The 11,719-nt window shown below is 48.7% G+C and overlaps 1 non-coding gene across 1 annotated transcript; it reads left to right on the forward strand.

Moving 5' to 3' along the window:
• Positions 1–949: 949 nt before the first annotated feature.
• Positions 950–1,023, forward strand: trnat-agu (transfer RNA threonine (anticodon AGU)). The gene has a single exon. It is a non-coding gene; the product is annotated as a tRNA-Thr (tRNA).
• Positions 1,024–11,719: the final 10,696 nt, after the last annotated feature.

Below are 11,719 nucleotides of genomic sequence, written 5' to 3' on the forward strand. Positions count from 1 at the left end.
ACCTCTTGTAATTTGTTGCTGTACTCCTCAGTATTGACTATCAACCCCCACCCCTCCAACACCAACCTTCCCCCCCACCACTCACTCCGCCCACCCCGCCCACCACCAACTCAGTGCAATTCGCAAATTTAGAAATTGTGTTTTTGATTCCAAAGTCTAAAGCGTTAATGTAAATTGTGAACAATCTTTTGTTCCCAGCACTGATCTTTGTGGATGAAGCGTTTAAACTCGTGGATGCACAGTAAGCCAGAATTGCAGGAGTGCAGGGATCTCGGAGTGTTCTCGGGCTGAACTAATTTATCGAAGGAAATAGACAGTTTGGGTATCTGCAGTTAAGGAAGGATATATTTGCACTGGAGGCTGTTTAGAGAAGGTTCACTCGGTTGATTCCGGAGATGAGGGGGTTGACGTATGAACATAGGTTGAGTAGGTTGGGCCACACATTGGAGTTCAGAAGAATGAGAGGTGGCCCAATTGAAACATATAAGATAATGAGGGGGCTCGACAAAGTGGATGCAGAGAGGATATTTTGACTCATTGGAGAATCTAAAACTAGGGGACATAGTCTCAGAATAAGGGGCCGCCCTTTTAAAACTGAGATGGGGAGGAATTTCTTCTCTCAGAGGGTTTTAAATCGATGGAATTCTCTTCCCCAGAAAGCTGTGGAGGTTGAGTCATTGAATATATTGAAGGTAGGGATGGTCAGATTTTTCACCGATAAGGGAGTCAAGGGTTATGGGGAGCGGGCAGGGAAGTGAAGCTGAGTCCATGATCAGATCAGCCGCGATCTTATTGAATGGTGGAGCAGGCTCAAGGGGTCAAATGGCCGACTCCTGCTCCTATTTCTTATGTTCTTCTGTACTTACATGGACAAATTGGTCAGAAACCCTGCAGACAGGGACAGGCAGCTATTAGATGTGATATACAATGGAAAACTTAACAAACATGTGGTTCTGTGGCTTAGTTGGTTAAAGCGCCTGTCTAGTAAACAGGAGATCCTGAGTTCAAATCTCAGCAGAGCCTACTCTTTGCCTCGGTGTCATTTACAATGTCTTAATTGTTGGTGAATTTCATCCAACACTGGGCATTATTGTGTCAGTTCAGAAGCCACTGAGGAAGGATTTCTGAATTGCAGCTCTTTCCTTGCACAGGCAGGTCTTTCATAGAATGTGTTGGTAGCACGTGTTTGAAAAGTACATTTAGGGCAAGGTAATAACAAAATAAAGTGTGGGGCTTCTTCGAGACCATGCGAGTAATGTGTGTTTGGAGGTGGAAGACATGAGTGTGGTTCTCAATGAATACTTCACATCTATTTTCAAAAAAGAGAGGGGCGATGCAGATCTTGTAATCATGGTGGTGTAGTGTGAAAACTTAGATGAAATAAACATAATGAGAGAGGAAGTATTCAGTGGTTCAGCAGCTTTCAAAGCGGATCAATCCCCAGGCCCAGATGAAATGTAGCCCAGGCTGTTAAGAGAAGCAAAAGAGGAAATGGCAGAGGCTCTGACCATCATTTTCAAATCCTCTCTGGCTACAAGTGTGGTGCCAGAGGAATGGAGGACTGCAAATGTTGCAACTTTGATTAAGAAAGGAGAAAGGGATACCGAATAATTACAGACCAGTCAGCCTATCCTGAGTGGTCGGAAAATTGTTGGAAAAATGGAGGGAGAGGATAAATCTTCATTTGGAAAGATATTGATCAATCCGGGAGAGTCAGCATGGATTTATTCAGGGAAGGTTGTGTCTGACTAACGATTTAATTTTTTCAGGAGGTAACAAGGAGGGTCGATGAGGGCAGTGCATATGATGTACTGTAATTTGACAAGAGATGGGGCATCAGGAAGTAGCTATATGCATTTTAGCATGGCTTTGGATAAGCTCCCACATGATAGACTGATGACGAAAGTTAAAGCCCATGGGATCAAAGGCAAGGTGGCAAGTTAGATCCAAAATCGGCTCAGAAGTTGGAAGCAAATTGTAATGGTCGATGGGTGTTTTTGTTGCTGGGAGGCTTTTGCTAGTGGGGTTCCGCAGGGCTCAGTAATAGTTCCCTTGCTTTTTGTGGTATGTATCAATAATTGAGACTTGAATGTAGGGGGTATTATTCAAAAGTTTGCAGATTATGCAACAATTGGTTGATAATGAAGAAAAAAGCTGCAGACTGCAGGAAGAAATCTATGGACTGATCAGGTGGGCATAACAGCTGAAATTGAATTCAAGACGGGGAAGTCTCTGGTAATACATTTGGGGAGGGCTAACAAGTCTTGGGAATACACATTAACTGACAGGACACTGAGAAATGTAGAGGAACACAGGGACCTTGGAGTGCATATCCACAGATCCCTGCAGGTAGCAGACCAGGTAGATAAGATGGTTAAGACGGCATACGGAATGCTTGCCTTTATTAGCCAAGGCATAGAATGGAAGAGCAGCAATATTATGCTTGAACTGTATAAAACACGAGTTAGACCACAGCTCGAGTACTGAGTGCAGTTCTGGTCACCGAATTACAGCAAATATGTGATTGCACCAGAGTGGATGGAGAGGAGATTTACGAGGATTTTGCCTGGACTGGAGAAATTTAGCGACGAGAAAAGATTGGACAGGGTGAGTTTGTTTTTAGAAATTGAGGAGGCTGAGGGGAGATCTTATTGGGGTGTATACAATTATGAGGGGCCTTGTAGGAGTGGACAGAAAGGACCTGTTCCCCTTTGCAGAGGGGTCAACAACCAGGGGGCATAGATTTAAAGTAATTAGTCGGTGGTTTAGAGGGGAGTTGTGGGCAAATTCTTTCACCCAGAGGATGGTGGGGCTCTGGAACTCACTGCCTGAAAAGTTGGTAGAGGCTGAAACCCTCACCACATTTAAAAAGTATTTGGATGTGCACTTGAAGTGCCGTAACCTACAGGGCTACGGACCGAGAGCTGGAAAGTGGGATTCGGCTGGATAACTATTTATTGCCGGAACGGACACGAATGGTTAAAACGGTCTCCTTCCATTCTACAGTTTTATGATTCTCTGATTCACTTGTCTTCCAGGGGTATTGGGATCATTTCTGCGACAGCAGGGACCTGTACAAGTGGATGGGTTACACTTGAACAGACGGCAACCAATGGTCTCACGGGGAGGTTACCCAGAGTGGTGGGGAGGATTTACTGTAATTGGGCAGGAGAAGGGGTGCCAGGATATAGCAGCAGGGAGGAGAGACAAGGTGCATAGAGAACTAGGAATGGCAAATAGCACCATAGCCAAGAATAGCACAGAAATAGCAGGAATTAGATGGTTGAAAATACAAAGCATCTTGTGTGAATGCACACCTGTTAATGAGAGGATTGTTACAAATAAGGTTCACCAGTTACAGATGCAAGTTGCCACATGGTGTTATTGTATCGTGGCTAAAACAGAGATCTGGCTTAAACATGGACAGGAAGGGGAGCTTAACATTCCTGGCTGCAATGTATTCAGGAGGGATATGGAATGAATAAAGACAGGAGGTTGAGTACTGAACAAGGATAATATTACAGTTCTACAGAGGAACGATAGACTCAATGGCTTTATTGTGTTCCTAATACGGATGAGACTGCACACAGGGAGGTTAAAGTCACAGTGACCTCAGTTTTTATTAAGACACTCCGCAGTGAGGAACAGGCCTTCAGGGCCAGCTTATAAACAGTGCTCTCAAGGTGTGCTGGGATCCCTTGGGACTTCAGGGGATGCACTCCCTGGTGGCGGAACATGGGATTGCATGTTTTACAGATACACAACATCACTCCCCGCCACCGCCAAGGTCAAAGTGAAAACTATTTTCAAGGTGAGCCTTTGTTTCCCTGGTGGACCACCTCAGTACAAATGTCTGTTCTGGTGTGTTGGCTGTGCCCTCGCTGGGCAGGCGTGTTGTTGGCCCTGCAGGTCTGCTGTATGAGGCTGGCCTTGCTGGGCTGTTGGGCGTGATGGGTTTGATTTCCTGGTCCGGGGTGGTGTCGTTGATCTTTTGGGTGTGTGTTTTGGGCTCGAAAAAAGGTGGTGTCTGCTGTGGGTTGTTCAATGCAGTCTGTGAACCGCAGCCTCGTTTGGTCCAGGAGATTTCTGCAAATTTGTCCATTGTCTAGTTTGATTACAAACACCCCACTCCCTTCTTTAGCTATCACCATGCCCGCGATCCACTTGGGACCATGTCCATAGTTTAGCATATACACAGGGTTATTCAGATCAATTTCCCGTGACACAGTGGCGTGACCATCGTTTACATTTTGTTGCTGCTGCCTGCTCTCGACCTGATCATGCAGGTTGGGGTGAACCAGCGAGAGTCTGGGTTTAAGTGTCCTTTTCATGAGTAGCTCAGCCGAGGGCACTCCTGTGAGCCAGTGGGGTCTCGTGAGGCAGCTGAGCAGTACTCGGGACAGGCGGGTTTGGAGTGAGCCTTCTGTGACTCGTTTGAGGCTCTGTTTGATTGCTTGGACTGCCCGCTCTGCCTGCCCATTAGAGGCTGGTTTAAACGGGTCCGAGGTGACATGTTTGATCCCATTGCGGGTCATCAATTCTATAAATTCAGCACTGGTGAATGGCCCGTTGTCACGGAACACTTGTCACTGACCAGTATGTCAGGCAGGCCATGGGTGGCAAACATAGCCCTCAGGCTTTCAATAGTGGTGGTGACGGTGCTTCCCGACATTATTTACAATTCAATCCATTTTGAAAAAGCATCCACCACCACCAGGAACATTTTACCGAGAAACGCTCCTGCATAGTCGACATGGATCCTTGACCATGGTCTGGAGGGCCAGGACCACAAAGATAGTGGTGCCTCTCTGGGCGTGTTGCTCAACTGAGCACACTGTGAGTTGTTGCCATGGGAAGTGCACCCCCGTGAGTTAGAGCCAGGGGAACTGCAGCCCAGTGAGATGGTGCCAGCGCAACTGAACCAAGTGAATTGGTGCCTGGGGGACTGAACCTGTGAATTGGTGCCAGGGAACTGCACTCCAGTTAGTTGGTGCCAGGAGAACTGCACCCCAGCGAATTGGTGCCAGGGGAACGATACACCAGTGAGTTGGTGCCAGGGGAACTGGACCAGCGAGTGGGTGCCAGGGGAACTGTATCCCAGTGAGTTGATGCAACAGGAACTGCACCCCACTGAGTTGATGCCAATGGAACTGAACCAGCGAGTTGGTGCCAGGGGAACTGCACCCCAGTGAGTTGGTGCCAGTGGAACGACACCCCAGTGAGTTGATGGCAGGAGAACTGCACCCCAGAGAGTTGGTGCCAGGGGAACTGTACTCCAGTGAGATGGTGCCAGGGGAACTGTACAGGTGAGAGTTAGTGCCAGGGGAACTGAACCCCAGTGAGTTGGTGCCAGGGGAACTGCACCCCAGTGAGTTGGTGCCCAGAGAACTGCACCCCAGTGAGTTGATGCCAGGGGAACTGGACCAGCGAGTTGGTGCCATGGGAACTGTATCCCAATGAGTTGATGCAACAGGAACTGCACCCCACTGAGTTGATGCCAATGGAACTGAACCAGAGAGTGGGTGCCAGGGTAACTGCACCCCAGTGAGTTGACGCAAATGGAACTGAACCAGCGAGTCGGTGCCAGCGGAACGGCACCCCAGTGAGTTGGTGCCATGGGAACTGCATCCCAGTGAGTTGGTACCAAGGGACCTGCACCCCAGTGAGTTGGTGCCAGGGGAAATGCACCCCAGTGAGTTGGTGCCAGGGGAATTGCACCCCAGCAAATTGGTGCCACGGGAACTGTACCCCAGTGAGTTGATGCCATGGGAACTGCACCCCGCTGCATTGCCGTACACAGGAGTCTAAGTCAGAGTTGATACCGGGCCACCACACATGGGATCTGGCTATCGCTTTCATCATTACTATACCCGGGGGTGTGCTGTGGAGATCCGAGATGAACGGCTCCCTGCCCTTTTTGGGTAGCACTATGCGGTTCCCTCACAACAGGCAGTCTGCCTGAATGGACAGCTTGTCCTTTCGCTGCTGGAATGGCTTGGTTAGCTCTTGCCTTTCAACGGGGATGCTGGCCAAGCTCCCATGCAGTACACAGTTTTTTACTCGGGACAGCAGAGGATCTTGGCTGGTCCAAGTCCTAATCTGGCGGGGCGTGACAGTTGATTTATAATTTTCAAACGCTTCCATGACCATCAACAATTCTGCGGGCTGCGCCACCATGAACAAGTTTGCAGGCTGCGCCATTTCCATCCCCGTGGTGGGCAATGGTACCGACTGAGAGCATCCGCACAGTTCTCGGTGCCTGGCCTGTGGCGGATGGTGCAGTTATTAGCTGATAGCGCGAGTGCCCACCTTTGTATGCGGGCTGAGGCATGAGTATTTATCCCCTTGTTTTCAGCGAACAGGGGGGATATGAGGTGCTTGTGATCTGCTTGATTGCACTATTTCCCGCTATTTCTTCCTTCATGATAGATTCAAGCATTTTCCCCACTACAGATGTTAAACTAACCGGCCTATAGTTACCTGCCTTTTGTCTGCCCCACTTTTTTAAACAGAGGCGTTACAGTAGCTGCTTTCCAATCCGCTGGTACCTCCCCAGAGTCCAGATAACTTTGGTAGATTATAACGAATGCATCTGCTATAACTTCCGCCATCTCTTTTAATACCCTGGGATGCATTTCATCAGGACCAGGGGACTTGTATACCTTGAGTCCCAATAGCCTGTCCAGCACTACCCCCCGAGTGATAGTGATTGTCTCAAGGTCCTCCCTTCCCACATTCCTGTGACCAGCAATTTTTGGCATGGTTTTTGTGTCTTCCAATGTGAAGAACGAAGCAAAATAATTGTTTAAGTTCTCAGCCATTTCCACATTTCCCATTATTAAATTCCCCTTCTCATCTTGTAAGGGACCAACATTTACTTTAGTCACTCTTTTCGGTTTTATATATCTGTAAAAGCTTTACTATCTGTTTTTATGTTTTGCGCAAGTTTACCTTCATAATCTATCTTTCCTTTCTTTATTGCTTGCTTAGTCATTCTTTGCTGTCGTTTAAAATTTTCCCAATCCTCTATTTTTCCACTAACCTTGGCCACCTTATACGCATTCGTTTTTAATTTGATACTCTCCTTTATTTCCTTGGTTATCCACGGCTGGTTATCCCTTCTCTTACCGCCCTTCTTTTTCACTGGAATATATTTTTGTTGAGCACTATGAAAGAGCTCCTTGAAAGTCCTCCACTGTTCCTCAATGGTGCCACCGTTTAGTCTGTGTTTCCAGTCTAATTTAGCCAACTCTGCCCTCATCCCACTGTAGTCCCCTTTGTTTAAGCATAGTACGCTCATTTGAGACACTATTTCCTCATCCTCAATCTGTATTACAAATTCATACTGTGATCACTCATTCCGAGAGGATCTTTTATTAGGAGATCGTTTATTATTCCTGTCTCATCATTACACATGACCAGATCTAAGATAGCTTGCTCCCTTGCAGGTTCTGTATAACATGCTGTTCTAAGAAACAATCCCGTATGCATTCTAAGAATTCCTACTCCAGGCTACCCCATGCGATTTGATTTGACCAATCGGTATGTAGGTTAAAATCCCCCATGACTACTGCCGTTCCTTTTTCACATGCCTCCATTATTCCCTTGATTATTGCCCTCCCCACTGGGAAGTTATCATTTGGGGGTCTATAAACTACACCTACCAGTGACCTTTTTCCCTTCACTATCTCTAATCTCTACCCACAATGATTCAACATTTTGTTCATTAGAGCCAATATCGTCTCTCACAACCGCCCTGATATCATCCTTTATTAACAGAGTTACCTCACCTCCTTTCCCTTCTTCTCTATCTTTCCAAATCGTCAGATACCCCTGTATGTTTAATTCCCAGTCTTGGCCATCCTGCAACCACGTTTCTGTAATGGCCACCAAATCATACCCATTTGTAATGATTTGTGCCGTCAACTCATTTACTTTATTTCGAATGCTGCGTGCGTTTAGGTAGAGTGTTTTAATACTAATTTTTAAACCATGATTTTTAGTTTTGACCCCTCCTGCAGTGGCCCTTTTTGTTTTTTGCCTTGGGTTTCTCTGCCCTCCACTTTTAGTCATCTCTTTTCTGTCTTTTGCTTTTGTCTCCTTTTTGTTTCCCTCTGTCTCCCTGCATTGGTTCCCATCCCCCTGCCATATTAGGTTAACTCCTCCCCAACAGCACTAGCAAACACTCCCCCTTGGACATTGGTTCCAGTCCTGCCCAGGTGCAGACCGTCCGGTTTGTTCTGGTCCCACCTTCCCCAGAACCGGTTCCAATTCCCCAGGAATTTGAATCCCTCCCTGCTGCACCACGGCTCAAGCCACGTATTCATCTGAGCTATCCTGCGATTCCTACTCTGACTAGCACGTGGCACTGGTAGCAATCCTGAGATTACTACTTTTGAGGTCCTACGTTTTAATTTAGCTCCTAGCTCCTTAAATTCGTCTTGTAGGTCCTCATCCCTTTATTTTACCTGTATCGTTGGTACCAATGTGCACCACGACAACTGGCTGTTCACCCTCCTTTTCAGAATGTCCTGCACCCGCTCCGAGACATCCTTGACCCTTGCACCAGGGAGGCAACATACCATCCTGGGGTCTCGGTTGCGGCCGCAGAAACCCCTATCTATTCTCCTTACAATCGAATCCCCTATCACTATTGCTCTCCCACTCTTTTTCCTGCCCTCCTGTGCAGCAGAGCCAGCCACGGTGCCATGAACTTGGCTGCTGCTGCCCTCCCCTGTTGAGTCATCCCCCTCAACAGTACTCAAAACTGTGTATCTGTTTTGCAGAGGGATGACCGCAGGGGACCCCTGCACTACCTTCCTTGCACTGCTCTTCCTGCTGGTCTTCCATTCCCTAGCTGGCTGTGGACCCTTCACCTGCGGTAAGACCAACTCGCTACACGTGCTACTCACGTCATTCTCAGCATCGTGGATGCTCCAGAGTGATTCCACCCTCAGCTCCAACTCCGCAACGCGGACCGTCAGGAGCTGGAGGTGGACACACTTCCCGCACACGTAGTCGTCAGGGACACCGGAAGTGTCCCTGAGTTCCCACATGGTACAGGAGGAGCATATCACGTGACCGAGCTCTCCTGCCATGAATTAACCCTTAGATACACTTAAATTGGCAACAATAATGCTAAAGTTTACTCACTGTTACAGAAGAGAAAAAAAATACTCACCAATCACCAGCCAATTACTTACCCCCTTGGCTGTGACGTCACCTTTCTGTTTCTTTCTACTTCTTTTTTGCCTTCTCCCTGTAGCTGCACAAGCTGGCCTCACAACGCACCTCCTCGACGCTGGGCCCCGGACTCAACGCTGGGTCCCGGACTCCCTTCTGTGCCTTTTATCGGCCTCCCTCCGAAGTCCCGACTGCCTCACAACGCACCTCCTCGACGCTGGGCCCCGGACTCAACGCTGGGCCCCGGACTCCCTTCTGTGCCTTTTATCGGCCTCCATCCGAAGTCCTGACTGCCTCACAACGCACCTCCTCGACGCTGGGCCCCGGACTCCCTGCTGTGCCTTTTATCGGCCTCTCTCCGAAGTCCCGACTGCCTCACAACGCACCTCCTCGACGCTGGGCCCCGGACTCCCTGCTGTGCCTTTTATAGGCCTCCCTCCGAAGTCCAGACTGCCTCACCACGCACCTCGTCGACGGTGGAGGACCTCCTCCAGGTTTTGTAGGTGTTCAACGGTGTCTCGACCCATGACCAATATGTCATCCTGAAAGACCACCATGTGTGGTACCGACTTGAGTAGGCTCTCCATGTTTCTCTGGAAGATCACTGCAGCCGACCGAATTCCAAACGGGCATCTGTTGTAGATGAACAGTCCCTTGTGTGTGTTGATGCAGGTGAGGCCCTTTGAAGACTCCTCCACCTCCTGCGTCATGTAGGCCGAAGTCAGGTCGAGCTTGGAGAACGCCTTTCCTTCTGCCAGCGTCGCAAATGGGTCGTCTGCCTTAGGTAGTGGGTATCGGTCCTGTAGCGAGAAACAATTCATAGTTACTTTATAATCGCCGCAAATCCTGACCGTGCCATCATTTTTGAGTACTGGAACAATCGGGCTGGCCCACTCGCTGAATTCCACTGGGGAGATAATGCCCTCGTGTTGCAGCCTGTCCAGCTCGATTTCCATTCTCTCCCCCATCATGTGAGGTACCGCTCGCGCCTTGTGGTGATTGGTTTGTGCCTCTGGGACCAAGTGGATCCGCACGATCACCCCGGAAACGTTTCCAATGCCTGGCTCAAAATGGGAAGAAATTTGTTCAGAACCTGGGAACACGAGGCCTCATCGACATGTGATAGTGCTCGGATGTCATCCCAGTTCCAGCGCATTTTTCCAGCCAGCTCCTTCCAACCAGTGTGGGGCCATCACCCAGGACAATCCAGAGTGGCAGTTCATGCACCGTGCCCTCGTAGGTGACCTTGACCATGGCTCTGCCCAGGACAGTGATGAGCTCTTTGGTGTACGTTCTCACTTTCGTGTGGATGGGGCTCAGGGCTGATCTGAATGCCTTGTTGTACCACAGTCTCTCAAACATCTTTTTACTCATGATGGATTGGCTTGCGCCAGTGTCCAGTTCCATGGCTACGAGTAAGCCATTCAATTTTACATTTAGCATTATAGGCGGACATTTCATCGAAAATGTATGCACCCCATGTACTTCAGCATTTGCCTCCTCTCTCTGAGGCTTGAAATTGCTTTGTTCCACCATGGATCGATCTTCCTCTGCCACATGGTGGTTAGCAGAGCTGTCAGCTCATCTGCAAGCTTGTTGGAGGTGCCCCATTGTTCCACAGCTCTTGCAAATATACCCTTCGAAGTGGCATGAATAGGCTGAATGGAAGCCTCCACAATGCCAACAAGCTGTGAATTGCCTTGCATTAATCCTTTGTTGCGGACTCTGAGTCTTCTGGGTCACCTGAGGCCTGCTGGCAGTTGCAGACTCGTGGTTTCTGTCCTGTACATTTCTGCTCGCAAACACATTTCCAGTTAATTTATGAACTTTGATCGCACTTGTGTGGTGAGAGATTTGTTGGGTGTTATCACTGGTGGACATAAACGCCTGTGCTATTGCAATGACCTTACTGAGGGTCTGTGTCTTCACAGTCAAAAGTTTTCGTAGGACTGTGTCGTGGCCAATGCCCAGTACAAAAAAGTCTCTGAGCATTTGTTCCAGGTAGCCATCAAACTCACATTGTCCTGCAAGTCGCCTTAGCTCGGTGACGTAGCTCGCTACTTCCTGACCTTCAGATCGCTGGCATGTGTAGAACCAATACCTCGCCATCAGCACGCTCTCCGTCGGGTTAAGATGCTCCCGAAGCAGTGTACACAGCTCCTCATACGACTTATCTGTGGGTTTCACCGGAGCCAGAAGATTCTTCATGAGGCTGTAGGTCGGTGCCCCGCAGACCGTGAGGAGGGCCGCTCTACTTGTTGCAGCACTTCCTTCTCTGTTCAGCTCGTTGGCTACAAAGTACTGGTCTAGTCGTTCGACATAGGCTTCGCAGTCCTCACCCTCCGAGAACTTCTCCAGGATGCCCACAGTTTGCTGCATCTTTGCGTTGGATTCGTATATTCGTAGCCAGTTATTGTGATCCAAACACGGATGAGACTGCACACATGGAGGTTTAAGTAACAGTGACCTCATTCTTTATTTAGACACTCCAGAGTGAGGAACAGGCCTTAGGGGCCTGCTTATATCAAGTGCTCCC

The sequence above is a fragment of the Pristiophorus japonicus genome, chromosome 20, assembly GCF_044704955.1.
Source record: "Pristiophorus japonicus isolate sPriJap1 chromosome 20, sPriJap1.hap1, whole genome shotgun sequence".
Classification (NCBI taxonomy): Eukaryota; Metazoa; Chordata; class Chondrichthyes; family Pristiophoridae; genus Pristiophorus; species Pristiophorus japonicus.